Source organism: Dipodomys spectabilis, unplaced genomic scaffold, assembly GCF_019054845.1.
Source record: "Dipodomys spectabilis isolate Male_0828 unplaced genomic scaffold, ASM1905484v1 ptg000094l, whole genome shotgun sequence".
In the NCBI taxonomy this organism is placed as follows: Eukaryota; Metazoa; Chordata; class Mammalia; order Rodentia; family Heteromyidae; genus Dipodomys; species Dipodomys spectabilis.
Window position 1 is genome coordinate 7,914,958 of NW_024870771.1, and position 17,034 is coordinate 7,931,991.

A 17,034-nucleotide genomic window follows, 5' to 3' on the forward strand; every position below is an offset into this window, starting at 1 on the left:
TAGAATATCACTCAACACTCGAAAGTGTTACGTTACTATGAGAAAGGAATATGTGGGAAGACCCAGATGTCACTGACAACCTTGTGTTCCTCATCTTTTTGTCAGTGAAATCTCCCCTCACCCCCCCACCCCCGCCAATTGCCTCCCAGGCCCACAGGTGGCATCAGACTGGCCACCAGGCACAGTGGACTCCCCACCTAGAGGTCTTGGTTTTCCCACCTCTACCTGGGAATGCTAGTATCTACCCCTGCAGGGGAAGCTGCCAAGCAGGGTGCTGTGGTGGCTCCTGAGGCCCTACCCCTACATTCCTCTCTGGATCTATAGATCAAGAGTTATAACTCCAGTCATAACTAGATACAGGTTCCAACAAGCCTGTAAGGGAGAAGTGCAAAGTGTGACCCATAGAAGGTGTAACCACATTTACACCTGCAGAAATCCAGAGAATACATGTGAGGATGGGTGTGGAACGATGGTAGAAGGTTAAATATCTAAATGTCAAATATTTAAAACTCCTGGAACAGTTAAGTATTTACATTTAGATATTTCATATGTATGTTACATATTTTATATGTGGGTATTTTACAGTTAGAATTCTTCATGACAATGAGGTCACGAGGCAACAAAAACACAGGCAATGAAAGATATGGTGGATAAATTGGGCTTCTTCAAATATGAAAGTACAAATATATACATCAAAGTACCCTCTCAACAGAGGGGAAATCTACAGACTGGGAGAAAATACTAGTAAACCATCTGATCTGTGGCAAGTATCCAGAATACATACTGAGATGAGGAACTGTTAGGTAGGCAGGGATAAAAAGTGGTGCCCCTATTATGGCTCCTATTGTTCCCACAGTGCCGCAGGCCCCACTCAAATGCTTCTTCCCATGATACCTTGGGTGCAGACTCAACCAATCAGAAGCTCCCGGGCGATACTCTCCCAAGTCTATCAAGCCAACAGTGCAAACACACAGGAAGGAAATGCAGGAGGAGCCCCATACTACAAAACTGCCCTAAAACCATTCCCCATGAGGACTCCACTGGAGCCCTTTTCGAGGCCCCTCTCTGGGTGAAGAGTTTTGCTGCTTTCCTTTCACTTTAAAATAAGCGTGCTTTGCTTACCTTAGACACGTTGCTGTCTTTTAATTCTTTAATGAACAGAAAAGAGAATTCATTCCCTCAGATGATAGGAAAATGTATTTTATATACATACAGGCTCCCTAAGTGTGAGATCAGTGATGGAAAGGTCACAGCTGGGCACGGAACCAGGAAGCACTGAGAACTAGCCTCTGTGTCAGCACTGCAGAACACAGGGAAAAGCAGAGCAGAAAGATTTCTGGGCCCTTCTGCAGGTACAGGCAACCGCCAGGGGGCCTTGGAATCTACCCCCCGTGGAGAAGGGAAATGTGAGAAACCTGTGCTCTTGTAGGTCCTCACCCTAGTGCCAGGTCTGGCACATGGTCTCAACTCTGTCATATTCATTCATTGCAAGTGTGAATAGAGGAGTAAGCAAACAGGTGCAGATTGCTTCTTCCAGTCTCCTCCCGAGTTGGCTTAGGGGGCGGCTGGCTTCCTCGGTTAGGATTAGGGTAGAAGGGCTGGCAGTCTCCTCTCTGCCTGGCACGTTCCTCTCCTGCTTTGTCCAAGTCTCCTTCAGGCTGCTTTCCAGCAAAGGGCTGCTGTCACCTGTCCCAGCACCATGTGCAGCAGTCAGAAGGGAGCACCTGCTGATGCTACAGCCCTACACAGGATGGTCTGCAAGAGGCCTCTCTTTCCTCACCTAATTCTCACAATGCATTATCGCCTCCCTTACAGATTAAGAGAGGTGAGGCTTGGCAAGGACACATGGTGTGAGGAGCAGGCATCTGTGGTGAGCAGAGCTTGTCCCTCACCTTCCATGTCTGCATGTCTTCACATACTTCAGGGCTCCATGCATCCATGGATAAGGGTGGGATTGTAGGGGTGGGGAAGCACAAGAGGGTCTTTGAGACAATCATTTCTCTCTGCTGGGACCCTGTCTCAGGGGATTCATGGTGAGGACCATCAGAAGTCCTTGGAACACTGAGTCTTTGAAGTAGGTAGAACATAGGCAGGCCACCATTTCTGGAGAGGATGGGTCTACTTGGGCAGGGAAGGAGGGGTCAGAGGCAGAGTTATGAGCCAGACACACCCACCTCAGCCTATCCCAGCTCTCAGCCCAGGAGAGGCCCCTGGGCTCAGGCCTGGTAAATGATGTGAGAGGGACCTTTGAGCACTCCCTCCCTAGTCTGGGGGCAGACAGTTGTAACTCCTTGGTTGGTGTACAGGGAACCTCAAGCCCCTCAGACATTTTCCCACACAGAGATAAGCCCCTTCATGTGCATGCACACACACACACACACACACACACACATACACACAGTCCCTGCTAACACTTATCTGCCACCACGCATACACACACACACACACAGGAATTGTCTTCGGCATCAATCAATGGCCGCACACAAAAATCAAACCGTTGCAAGTAAAATTGGGGTTTGATGGGACTTGTGTATGACAGGCAACCTCTACTTTACACTACTTTACAGAGAAAGCACAAGGCTTTCTGAGCCTGGAAAGAGGAGGAGAGAAGACAGGGAACCAGGGGGTAGTAGCCACCATTATGAACTTCCTGACCCATTCCTTCCAGAAAGTTCAGGTATCTTTTTGCAGAACTACATGGTTTCCTGGGTAGGATAGCCCCTTTGGAGGAGGATGAGCTCCTGACAGTCTTTCTCAGACTGTTCACTGTTCCCCATACCCAAGGCCAAAGCTCTACAGGCCCACCTCTCTTCTCTGACACTGGAGGATGCAGTGATGGTTCCTACGGCAGTGGAAGGTAGAAAGGAGGTGTGATAGAAAGATCCTTAACCCCAACCTCACAGCTGTTTTCAGAAAGTCTCTGTATAATTTTCCTGGTGTTTCTCACCTCCCATTTTGTGTGCCATGAGCTCATTCTGGCAGCCCTTGTCTGACTTTGATTCATTGATAAAGACCATTGCCCTCCTAACAGCTTCCTGTTCCCTCTGCAAAGTAATTTGTAGCCTACCACAAATCCAGTTTAGAACAAATCTGTTCCAAAGATGTCAGTCATTCCTCAGACGCTAGGTGGCTAGCTACTCGTGGGTGCATACCCAAGACAAATGCCAACATATTCATACAAAACCTGTGCACAGGTACAGTGGTGCAGCCCAAATTCAGAAATCACCCGATCAAACTGAGGAATACACAAAATGTGGGGCATTCAACAACAACAAAATATTGAGCCTGAAACCAAGTCAAGTCCAGACACACACCAATGCATAGGGAACTCTGAGAACATTATGCCAAGTGAAGAAATCCAGCCATAAAAGTCCACCCACATATGATGTGACTCCATTTCTGTGATTTATTCAGAACTTCGAATCCATAGAGGCAAAATGAAGACGAGAGACTGCCAGGTGCTGAAGAGAGGTTTATGGAAGGATCTGAGATGTGCCTCTCTCTCTCTCTCTACAGAAACCTGTACATGTTACATAAGTACTGTACCAATAAGCTACAAATTTCCCCCTCCCCCCCACCCCCCTCCATACACAGCCCCAACAGGGATTGAAAGTTGTTTGGCTATAAATTGTATCTCAATAAAACTCAAGAAATACCCATGTTGTTCCCCACACACTTGTTCCTCACACAGGATGGAGTCTGTTGAACCTCCTCTGTGGCCTTGCTCTGCCCACACCTTTCCCTCCCCCACAGTAATCCCAGACAAGCCCCGGCAGGCCCCCCAGTGGCACCACCATCCCTGGGCTAGGAATGCTCCACCATAGGACTTGTGTGACTCACTCTCACCTCCTCCCGTGTCAGAACAACAGCCCACCCTTTCTTCACTCCTACAGACAGCTACTGTCTAGCCATAAAAATAGAGAGAGTGCACAGTATTCTTCAGAGCACACTTACTTTCAAAAGTGGAGAAATATGACTCCATTTAATTGGATTCTTTGTGTAAGTAGTGCCTTTGTCTCCTTTCCAGTTCTGTATAAATCTACAAGCCTTTACTGTATATACAGGAGAACACACTTTTGAACCCATGGGATAAAGGAGTCTCCTTCCAACCGCAGCCAGCACCTGAGGCCATGTTGTGCAGAATACATATGCTTTCCCACTCAGTAATCACAGTGTATAGCTGGATATTTGGAATTTTCTCAGTTCCCTTAATGTTTCGTATTATTCCATCAGATTATATTCCATAATCTGTTACACGAATCCCCAAAGAGAGTCTTTAATGTTACTACTAGTGCCTCCCACTGAATAAGCAGCAAATCTTCTTCACAAGGCAGCACAACCATCCCAACTAAGGTATGAGCCTGAGATTGGGACAGAACAGCTTGTAAATAATAGGATCAAACCAGAACCCAAATCTGGGCCTTAATCTACGTCCCATTGTTGTAACAAAGTACCTGAGCTGGGTAATTTTGAAGGAATGGGAATGTATCTGGTTTCCCATTCTGATCCTGGGAAGCTCCAAGTTTGTAGTACTGGTTCTGGCATCTGCTGTGTTGTGGCACGGTGAAGGACATCACATAGTAAGACAGGACGCTGGCTTGGGTCTCTCCTCTCTTCTCCCCCCCCCTTCTATTTTGTATCCATTTGAGCAGCAGCTTCTTCCAGCTTCTTGGTGGTTATTTGGTGATAAGTTTGATAGGCTTTCCTGCAGGGGTTGGTTTCAAACCACAATCCTTGGATCTTAGCCACCTGAGTAGCTGGGATTGCAGATGTGAACCATCCGCCCCTGCCTCTCCTCCTCTGTGTATAGAATCACTTGAGTCACCACAGGGACCCACTGTTGTGATATCGTATGTCTTAAAACCACATTCCAGCTTGTGCTGCATACAGTGCTCACACCTGTAATCTCAGCTATTGGAGGCAGTGATAAGGAAGGCTTGGTTTGATCCCATCTTGGGCCATAATTAGCCCAATCAGTAAATCTGATGTGGTGGTCTGCACTAGTGATGCTAGCTGTGTCAGAGGCCATGGGCAGAAGGACTGAGGTTAGGGCTATCTCCAACCAAAAATATTACAACCCTGCCAAGCTCCAGTGCTCATACCCATAATCCTAGCTACTCAGGAGGCTGAGATCTGAGGATCCTGTTTAAAGCCAGCCCAGGCAAAAGGAAATATGAAAACCAAAAAAGCCAGAAGTGGAGGTGGGCTCAAGTGTTAGCTAACTTTGAGTGGAAGAGCCAAGTGACAGAGTAAGACCCTTAGGTTGAACCCCAACATACTGGCAAAAACAAATTTTTTTAATTGAAAAAAAAAAAAAGCTAGATCCTATCTAAAAAAGCTAACTTGAACGCAAAAAAAGGAATAGGGTTGTGGCTCAAAGGTCAGAATAGAATACTTAGCTAGCAAGCACAAGGCCTTCAGTTCAAGCCCCAGTACTGTTAAAAAAGAAAAACAGAAGTTTCCAGCCAGGCACAAGTTGTCATCCTGGTTGTTCAAGAGGTAGTGATTATTGTGAGGCTGCAGTTGATCACCAGTCCAGGCAAAAAGTTTGTGAGACTCCATTTTCATGCCATCCCAGCCACACGGGAGTGTGAGAGCGGGAAGAGAATGAATCCAGGGCAAAGAGCTCACAGGACCTCATCTCAACTGAAAAATGCTGGGCATAGTGACATATGTCACCTGCAATGGCAAGCATAAATAAGAGTGCCTCTTAGAAAGGAGTTTTCAATGCCTGAGCTTCTTGGACACACATGAACACCATAGCGAGTCCGAAGTTGTTCTGCATTGCAGAAGGTGTGAGAACCCAGTTTTAGCTATAATTTAAAGGATGCCATTCCTGCTCAGCAACCTCCATCCTTGGCCCTCAGCCCTTTCCACAAAATCAAGCTATCAGACTAGTTCTGACCAGTTGTTGACTCCCAGTCCAAAAATTAACACATCTCTAGCGTCCAGCTGCATCGGCAGAATGCTGTCTGCCCAGGGCTGACCCCACTGTTGACTCCCCCAGGTGGGTCCAGCAGCAGCTGCAGAAGTGCTCCCACCCCAATGGTGCCAGGATGTGACCTTATGAAATTGCTTATGATAAGGCTAACGGCAGAATTAGTTTCTGTGACTCAGCTTGCTTGCATGCGAAACCACCTCACCACCTGCCTGTGGCTTTTGCCTTTATAAACCCTGTCCCACGAAAGGCCAGGACTGCTCTTAGTTCTGAGACACCAAAGGGTGGTCGCTGGCTAATAAAGACTCCTTTGTCACCTTTGACCATGCCTCCATGGACTTCTTGACTCCGAGATTACTTCAAAGTCTCCACGCAGCCAGCTCAGGCCTCGGGATGGGACAGGACTTCAGACCAGATGGACCACCACCCCTCTGACCATGGGAGTGCTTCATCTAAAGCACCTGCAGCTTCCTCTTTCAGCCAACGTTCACACTCTGCCTTCCTCATGGAGTCCCAAATGCCCTTTCTTCTGGAGCAGGTCTTCCCTTGGTGCTTTAGTGGATCTCACCTTATCTTATATAGCTGTAGCATGATGCCACACGCTGAGACATAAAAAAAGAAAGTTGACTTCATTCATAGTCCTGCAGGCTGTGTCTAAATGGGGAACTTCTCTCCACTCCACAGGAGGGGTAGGTCTAAGGGAGGTGCGAGACAGTAAGCCAAGAGAATGGGCTTACTTCATGATAACCCACTCTCAGTAACCCCATCTCTCTAGAACACCATTAATCCTAGCACACGGGGGGAGCCTCCTTTACCTAAACCACACTGCCACATTGGGAACCAAGGGTCTAATACAAACCTGTGTGTGTATATGTCTATGTATACACATATATGTCTGTATATATACATACAATTTTCTTATTGTAAAAGAGTTGCACAGAGGAATTATTGTTTCATGAGTCATGAGTACATTTCTTTTTGGACAGTGTCACCCTTTCCTTTGCTTTCCTCCAGTTTTCTCCCCTCCAGTCCTTGCCCACAAGTTGCATAGTTCATTTTCCATGTGGTGTCTCCTGAGCACCACAAATGCATGTGTGCCCTCCCTTCCCCCCTCAAGAGACAAACTGGGGAAGGGGATTTCCTCACCTCTGAGCTTGGCCTTGCTTTTCTGACTTCTTTTCATTGTAAAACCTTTCCCATATGCATGGCACGAAGGCCATGAATGAAGCCTGAGCTCCCTCTACTGCCCACTGCAAGAACTTCCTCCTTCCTCTTTGCCTGGGATAGGAGCCCCCCACTTCCTGTTCCAACTGCCCCTTCCCCAACTTCCTACCCTTCATTGTTGAGTGGTTACCTGCTTGATTTTTATTCCTAGCTTCTGGCCTGTATTGCCTTGGATTTCCAAGTTTGGGTTTAACTCTGTTGTATTTATTTTAGCACTGCTCCTTTCTCTGTGGTAGAAAAGGTTTCAGATTGTACAGACCTGACATATTAATGGAGAGGAAACTCCTTGTTTTCCTTTTCTTCCCTTTTTTCTTTTTTTCCTCTTTCTCTCCCTTTCTTCCTTCCTTCCTTTATTTTCTTTTTGTACCAGTCCTGGGGCATGAACTCAGGGCCTGGGTGACGTTCAAGGCTAGTGCCCTACCACTTGAGCCACACTTCCACTTCCAGCTTTTTGGTGGTTAATTGGAGATAAGAGTCTCAAGGAATTTCCTGCCTGAGTAGGCTGGCCTCAGCCTTCTGAGTGGCTAGGACTACAGAGATGAGCCACTGGTGCCTGGTCTAGTTTTTCCTTATATGCTCACAATACAGGTTTGAGAGAGAGCACCATGGTCTGGAGGACACAAGGCAGTGTAACAATTGTATGAGTGCACAGCTCCATGACACAGTGCAGGTGCATAGCTGCATGAGGGTGCTGCTTAGTGGCACTAGTGTGTGTGCACAGCCACATGAGGGCACAGTTCTGCAACCCAACTGTAAGTCCGCAGCTGCACACATGTGTGGCTCAGTGACGCTGAGGTGAGAGGGAACAGGTGGAAACATTTCAGAATGAGCCGAGTGTGCGCACGCGGTCCACTGTGCACAGCACTCTCACAGAGGAGCACGCCGCCCACGGCACGGTGGCCAGGGTGCTCTCACAAGGAAGCAGCTCAGACTGGAGGTGCAGGGGCTGCAGCAGATGGGCAGACCCAGACTGGGTCTTAGGGTGGAATATGACAGGCACAGGGACGTTACAGGAGGTACTTTGTAACAGGCATGAGGGCATCCATGTGCCTGTGCAGAGTTGCTATAATGGATAAGCATCAAAACAGTGACCCTAAAGGAGCTGAACACGGTAGAGTCCAGGGAAGAGCACTCCCCAGGGTGAGAAGCCAGTAGACCATTCCATTAATCAGGCCTAGAGTGCAAAACCCAGGGCCGGGTGTGGAGCCAGGGCGACCCCTGTGGGTGGAAGGTGGTGAAGCGGTCCAGTAAAGAGCCACAGGATGCCAACCAAGCTCAAGAGCAGAGTACCCTCCAGTGCTGCTGGACGCTCTGCTGCATGCTCTGGTCAGGTTCATCAAAAGAATCTCAAAGAAAGAGGCACCAAGGTCCCTTTGGGAGGAGGAAGAAGAGATGGGGGAACAGTTGCTCAGGAGACTCAAGTCCTGAAGCGACAGTCCCATTTGCAGGCCAGGAGGAGAAGTTTCAGGCCCTTGTTCATGCCTGTGTAGACTGGGTACTCACACTACCTACAACAACATGGTCCAGTGTAAAAGCCCCAAGGAAACATCAGTCAAAAATACAAGTGGAAACTTTGGGTGTGTTTTTGTTAGTTTGTTTTTGTTTTTCCTGAGACTGGAACTTGAACTTGGTATCTGATGCTTTCATTCATTGGATCTACCACTTGAACTATGCCCTCAATCCCCACAAGTGAGAATTTTGAAAGATGCTAAAAACTCAAAGGATCCAAGGAAGCATACTGGAAATTTTGACATTTAAAAAGTTAGAATGAGAGGATAGCTGGCCTGTCCAACTCTGTGTGAAGCAGGGAATCTGATCATCCATGTAAAAGTGTGTGTTAAAGAAAGGCAAAGGAAATTTAAACCATGTGACCAAAAACACATCAGGAGTTATTATGGTTTACCAAATAGCAATCTTAACATTAGATAGCATGGATAGTGGTTTTAGAAACATTAACACGACCAACATTGACTGAAGAATGAAAGAAAGACATGGACTAAGAGGTAGCTATGTCACAAGTCATGTCAGAAGCTCTGTGGGATGCCCACAGAGTGCATTGGTGGACAGCTACTTTAGCATCAAGCATTACAGGACAGGCAGGATTGGTTTTCATGCTACCTACTGGGAGTACAGACCTCATACATGAGCAACTCGACAGCTTCTAATAAAGTGAAAACACAGAGACAGGAACAGTGTGTCATTTGCAGCCTCTTCCCTCAAGGTGGGGAGAAGAAAGTCATGTGTTCCTACTTGTAGCACAGACAGAAAGAATCTGAACTTCCATGCATGGAAGGAAGGATAAATTAATTACCATAGTCATTACGGTACAAGGCATGGTATACAATGGCAAAATCAAGACAGACTAGACCTATAGTCATCCATATGAATTAAACTCAAACAATCAAACACTAGGAATAAATGGCAAATGGGAGAATTATAGTTAGAGAATGAAACTACAGGTGTGTGTGTGTGTGTGTGCATGTGCATGTACCCATTTCCCTGTGTAGGCTTATGTATGTGTGTGCTGAACATGTTATATGCTTTGCTACTGATCACACCCCAGCCAGTGTGTCTATGAAAGCACCATTGTATTTTTATGAATTGTCTAGTAAAGATATAAAAGCCAGCATGAACCCAAATCAGGATATATTAACCTCTGAGGGAGAAAGAATGGGAATGAGGGAAATAAGGATAAAAAAAGTTATCTGGGTGACTGAATTCATTTCTTGTTTCTTTCTTGGTGCCAATTGTGGGGCTTGAACTCAGGGCCCCCGGACCTGGGTGCTATTCCCAAGCTTTTGGTTGAAGGGCTAGTGCTCCACCACTTGCGGCCCAGCTCCACTTCCAGCTCTTGAGATGGTTAATTGCAGCTCAGTCTCATGGACTTTCCTGCCTGGGCTGGCTTCAAACTGGGATCCTCAGCTCTCTACCCGTTGAGTAGCTAGCATTATAGGCATGAGCCACCAGTACCTGGCTACATAGTTCATTTTGAATGGCGGTTTGTTTTCTTAAACAAAAGTCCTCTGAAGCCTCTGAAGTGGCAGGTAAGTTGTGGTATCAATCCCACTTTTCTGGATGATTGAGAGATCACAAACACAGGGGAGAATTTCAGATGATGCTAAGTATTACATTATAATCAACAGTTCATGCTGTGATCCAGGACAAAGATACTGGAGAAGGGTCCTGGCTGTGGTATTTGACCTGGGCCCTAAACAACCCTGCAGCAGGGAAAACAGAAGGTACAAAGGTCCTGAGGCTGCTGTATGCTAAAGGAGTAGCATGAAGCCAATGTGGCAGAGGCAGAGGACAGAACAGGAGGGTACAGTGTCAGGATATTAGTCTCTTCCCATGGTATTCCTCGGGAAACATCGGAGTGCCCAGCTGACACATGTACAATAATATGGTGGCATCCATGTTGGCAGCAGGTACTAGCCAAGAGTCAGGATCGGAGCTAACACATTCTCCTGAAGACATTGCCTTCCCCCACCTTACTGCATCCCTCTTCTGTCTGGTACAGAAGGGCCCTGGCTGATCCTGACCTCCCTGATTTCTGGCCTGAAGGTGACAGGGGAGCAGCACCCTCATGGAGGGCTCCTTTTTTTTTTTTTTAAATTTTATTTTATTTTATTTGAGAACATACTGTACAGAGGGGTTACAATTACATGGGCAGGATAATGCATACATTTCTTACCAAGCATTGCAACCTCCTCCTTTGTTTACCCTTCACCTCCCTTCCCAGCCTCCCCCCTAACTCCCACCCAATCATACCCCCCCACCCCCCCACACCGACATTGTAAAGCTGGTTTTGACATGACATTTTGTACTTCTCATTGTTGCAACAGGTCCACCTGAATCCTTAAACGACTTGTTTGTCCCCGTCTCCTCCACATGTTATACTGACATCAAATATAGTGAAAGCGGGGGTTACACTGTGGGGGAGGGACATACAAAGCAACAAAGAAATAATCTTATAAATGCATTAGAAACACATGCATGAAAGAAACAAAAACATTAAAATACATATTTGAGGGTTCCTTTTCCTAATATCATATTATCTGACTTTTTCCGCTTGACTCATACCTATACTAGATATTGCAAATAAGGGAAACCGTGGGACCTATGTTTCGTTGGGCCTGGCTTACTTCACTTAATATAATTTTTTCCAAGCCTTTCCATTTCCTAACAAATGGGGAAATGTCATTCTTTCTGATGGAGGCATAGAATTCCATTGTGTATATATACCACATTTTCTTGATCCATTCATCTACTGAGGGGCATCTAGGTTGGTTCCATATCTTAGCTATGGTAAATAATGCTGCAATAAACATAGTTGTGCTGGTAGCTTTAGTGTGGTCTTGTTTGTAAACATTTGGGTAAATGCCCAAAAGTGGGATTGCTGGGTCATAGGGGAGTTCTATGTGAAGTCTTTTGAGGAACCTCCATACTGCTTTCCAAAGTGGTTGAACAAGTTTACATTCCCACCAACAATGAAGTAAGGTTCCTTTCTGTCCACATCTGGAGGGCTCCTTTGAGGAGCTCAGGTCATGTGGGATGTCTCTTAGGAACAGCGCAGCTGATTCTGCTTCCAGGGCAGACATAGACCAGGACTGGTGTGAGGTGCTGGGCACTTGTCAGCATGGAGCTACGGCTGCCCTGACACCAACCTTCCCACAGGGTCTATGGCCTCACTGTCCTACACTGTGATTGGCCTTCCTTACCCAGCAAGTCACCAGGCACTGGCTGTCTCATTCTGATACCTGAGGTCTCCGAGCATCTAAGAGCCGCTTGTCCACAGAGAACCAGGCCTCATCCACTGCAAAGCAGAGAAAACCACATGGCAGCTAGACTAGGGAAGTGAAGTCAGTCCTGCCTTCTCTCCTGCTCTGCTCACAACCCACAGTGCTGGCCATGACAGCCCAGAGAGTGCAATGCTCTTCTAGAATGAACAGGCTGTACTGAGAGTGCAGGAAAACACCCCAGATGCCAGCTCTCCTTCACAAGAAGAGGAATCTGGCCCTGAGCCACTGCTGGCCAGGACACACTTGCTCTGGGAACATGAGCTGGAACCCACGTAGCACATCACACAGAGAGTGCAGGGATTTCCCTGGGCAGGTGAGAGCCATTTCCAGTGTGGAGGGATGAGGGGAGGGCCTCCATCCCCACCTGTGGCCATGAACCAATGAGGGACCTCTTCTATCTCCACGGCCAGTAGGCCCTACTGGGGACATTAGAAAAGACAGTTGGAGCTGATGAAAATAATTTAGGAGAGTCAGCATAGTTAGAACTAGTGCTTTCAAATTTTACTGGGATATAATGGACAATTCAGTTGTACCTATTTAAGTTGCATCATAGGGTGATTTGATACACATGTGATATGATTATCACAATCAAGACAATGAACAAACCCATCACCTCAGGTAATTACTAGTTCTGTGCATGGTAGGAACGCTGAAGACCTAACCTCTTGGCATATGTTAGGGACAGTCACCTCTTATCCTTTGAGCTTTACAAGCATTTATTTTGCAACTGCAAATTTCTACCCTTGGACCAATGTCTCCCCAGTCTTCCAGCCACCAGCTTCTGGCAAGCACTGATCTACCAGCTCCACTTTCTAGAGTCCCTGTGAACACACAGAATGGCAGTGTTAAGTCCAATGCCCATTTTGACCCTCACCACAGCCCTATAAGGTAGGAATTGCTGTTGTCTCTATTCCACAGGGAAAGGAACTACACCACAGAGAGGTGAGGCAACTTGAACCAGGTCACACTGTAAAGATGTGTCAGAGCTGGAATTTATTGGGTAGCCCAAGTGCCGATCCCTTAAAAACATGAAGTAAAACAAATTAAACCAATGGAGAGAAATGCAATGCCTGGCTCTTGAGAACCTCACAACTCTCCAGGAGGAAATCCTTCTGCTTGTAAAAGCTGACAACTCAAGTTTCCTGGTCCTACCCAGAATGGATGATGAAATGCCCTGTGGATCTCAATCTGGACACCAAAGAGCTGAGACTCCAGGCTTGATCTTTAAGGTGAACTTCAGAGAGATGAGTAGGTGTCAACTCTGTGTGTGCCGTGTCCTCTGCCTTAGCAGACAGCTGTTCTAGAAACTTTCTATATTGAAAAGCCTTTGCTGCGGAACCATTGTCACATCCGTTTGTCACAGCCTTGGGAATCATAGGAATGTAGAGGATCCTTGAACCTCAGAGCCATCTGTTCTTACCTGGACCAGGACCCCAAGCTGACAGCCATACTGAAAGCAATAAAGAAGACAGATGGATCTGCTGGGCACCTGCTTTCCCAGGCCTGTTCAACACAAAGAAGACCATGCCCAGCTGTGGCACCAGTTGCTTGCCAGGAGGGCCTGGCCACAGCCCAGCCTCTTCCTCCCACTCTGCCCTCAGAGCCCAGCTCAGGTGCCCTGACCCCACCCGCCCCATGAGAGCTTTACTGGGGAGGCTCTGTGCATGCACCAACAGCTACAGGGCAGGCACACTGAGCTGGGAGTAGGACTGAAGAAGGGATATGGCCTGGAGCACAGGGGACAGGGAGAGGCTGGGAAATGATGGGTAGACAGGGCCAGCTGGCTCTCACAGTGAGGTAGTCCCAAGAACCCGGATGCCAGAAAGCATGGTGTCTGCCCTCTGGAGAATCTGCTGCTGCCCCTGGCCAAAGCAGTAGGTGAGGACTGGGGTGGCCCCAAAGGCCACATGAGGCCTTCATTATCAACCAGCATCAAGTAGGCCTTGCTCCATAGACTGATGATTGTGGCCGATCTGGCCTGGAAAGAGTTGGGGTTTGGCCATTGAGGATTCAGCAGGCCAGGCTGGAGCGAGTTCCGCAGGCTACCTGTGCCTGAGTCAGAAATTCCTCCCACTGCTGTCCTCTATGTGGATAAGCCACAGGGGACTCTCCTTGGCTCCTTCCCCAGGTTGGCATTTGCAGATCTCTCTCCTCCCCATTTCTGGCACCAAGGATGACCATTGGGACCACTGTCATTGTGACTGTAGTCCTTCTATTTTCTGGGAATGTGGATTTAGACAACTGACCCATGCCCGTCTGTTCCCAGTGTGAGGATACAGTGTTTGGAGAAGATGGCCTGGCTGGCCCTAGGACAGTGAGCCTGGCCACCTGCTTCAGGTTGGTTCACTCATACACACATTCTACTCCCAGCTCCCCAGGGCCTTCTGTGGCATGTGGAGGCTTGTGGCCTCCAGATTAGAGAGAAGAAACCCAAAGCTTACAAAAACTAGGCCTCCCTCAGATCCTTAGGACTTGCGGTTGAAGGCCTGTCCCAGCAGTGGCCTTGCTGCACCCTGAGCTCTGCCTGGGAACTTCCCTTCAGTCACTTAGCTCCAGCTGAGTGGTCACCACACACACACACACACACACACACACACACACACACACACACACTCACACACACACACACACTCACACCCCAAGGGCTGGCCTGACTGCTGTCACTAACACACCCACACCATGAACCTAGCAGGTTCAGGGCATGCAGCTCAAGTCTTGGACTATGTCACCCACAGAAGAGAGGAAGAGATGTGCATGATTCTCTTTTCTCACTGGGTGAAGGCCTTGTTCTGGGCCTGGCTTACCGCAGGCCATGCAGCCGCCAGGAGCCCCGGGGTTGGCTGATGCGCTGTGTGCTACACTTCGGTGGACTTTGCTGCCAGCACCTCAGGGCTTCACACATTCATGAGGAGAAGATGCCTGGGGCAGTCCTCAGCGCTGCCCCTGGCTGCGAAAATGGAGGTATATGCCATGTGTACACTTTTGCTAGACTGCTTCTTGTTCTGAAAGCTCCGAAACCACCTGTGTGGCTTTCCATGGATGAAAGTTCACAGACACACACAAACTCATACAGTACAACACCCTCAATTGTTTGCTAGATTCCTGTTGCCTGTGGGTGCCTCTGTGGCTTCCCTCATTGATCGTCATGTTCTATGTGAACACAATGTCTTGTTTGTAGGCATATACACACAGGCATACTCACATGTACACAAATAGACCCACAAACACAAATATATGTCCTCTCTCTCTGTCTCTCTGTCTCTGTCTCTGTCTCTGTCTATCTCTCTGTCTTTCTGTCTTTCTCTCTCTCTGTCTCTCTCTGTCTCTGTCTCTGTCTCTCTCTCTCTCTGTCTCTGTCTCTGTCGCTCTCTGTCTCTGTCTCTGTCTCTGTCTCTCTCCTTTTGCAAAGGCTCTTATTGGCCTATAGTCATGGCTCACAGCTATGCCTGGCTGCAAGGTGAGCTGATTTCCTCCTGCTGTTGAGGGCAGCCTTGGCCTGTCTCCTCAGTGCTGTGCGGATCACAGGCGAGGCATGAGTCCAGTGAGGTGTTGCAACTGTGGGGAGCACAGCAGTTGGCATGGTGGGTAACTCCCCTCCAAGGCTTCTGGGCCTGCCCAACCCCAGGAGCCCCAGCAGGACAGTCTGCTGTGTGCACGAGTGTGCTCAGCCTGTGGTCTATCCACCCCCAGGAGCCCTGCAGGATGGAGTCTGCTGTGTGCATGAGCATGCTTAGCCTACAGTCTATCTTAGAAGAGAGAAGGGGCGGGAGAGCCCAATGCCACAAAGGGGAGAACAGCACACATGCCAATATGAGCCCTCAGGTGGGCTCCGGGTGAAAGCTTGGAGATTTCCCGGGAGCCTCATGCTTCTGCACAGCTCCTCAGGTCATCCCGTCAGAAAGCAGCTCTGGGCGGGACGGTGGGCATGCACGTCCCAGCTGACCCTCAAAGGGAAACTTCAGTTAAGCTGTCCACCTGCCTGGGGAATTCTCGACCTCCTGGGATTTCCCCCTGGAATCATGGGTATTCACATGTCAGCACCGGCTGGGTATAGAGGGGGCCATGCCTAGGCCCACTCTAAGACCAGGTCTGCACCCAGAACATGAGACAGAGAACATAGCCTGGCAGAGTGCCTGCAGGCATGTGGCCGACCTCAGGAGAGAGTCCTGGCTCTGATTGCTTTCCCCTCCAACTGTACCTGGTGTTCTCTTGGCGCCTGGGAGGCGGGGACAAGGTCTTGCAGGGGGAACTATGCCATCTGGCTTGCCAAAGCTCTCCAGCCCTGGTCCCTCTAGTGGGTGTGGAAGAGCCTTCTCCATGGGGCCTGGAGGGCTTCTCTCAAGGCCCAGAGCCGCCCAGCTGGCTCCCATTCCAATCATGTATCCTCCTGGCATGGGCTGGGAATCGAAACTATGTGTTGCCTATTGAGAGGAGAGGTGGGCATCTGCATCATATTTTATGGCTCCTTTCTTTCCTGCCCACATCTCTTCCCCTCCACCCCGTTTCCCCTGGGAACACCCTCCTCCATCTGCTTCACACAAAAGCCCATTCTGGCCTCTTTTTTGAGAGCAGCGTCTCCCTGGAGACTGCCGCCTCTGGCCTGAGCTGTCCTCTCCCAGCCCAGTGCAGCCTCCAGACTCCCAGGCTGCCCGGCTGCCCAGCTCATTGCCTTGCACACTGCACTAGTTCTCCTGGGAGCTGAAGTCAACATACTCCTCGCCTTTTCCAGGGGCTCCTCCAGTACTGGACTGGCTCTATGCCATCTGCCACCCTGGTCCCTCCTTCGGAGCAGCCACTGCCTCATGCTGTGACTCTCTCCAGTTCTCTAAAGCTCCAGAGCCAGCTCAGACACTTTCCACACAGCCCCAGCCTCTGCTCCAAACTGAGAACTGCTTGCTTCTTGGATCACAACCTGCACCCGTGGCAGGCGCAAGGCAGCAGAAGGGCACATTCCTCCCTCCGTGAACATCGCACAGCTCCCTGGCAGCGGTAATGGATTTGGCTGCAGCTGACCCTGGCTGAGGTTTGGGCAGAGCTATGGTAACTCCATGCCTCACATGCTTTTACTGGGCT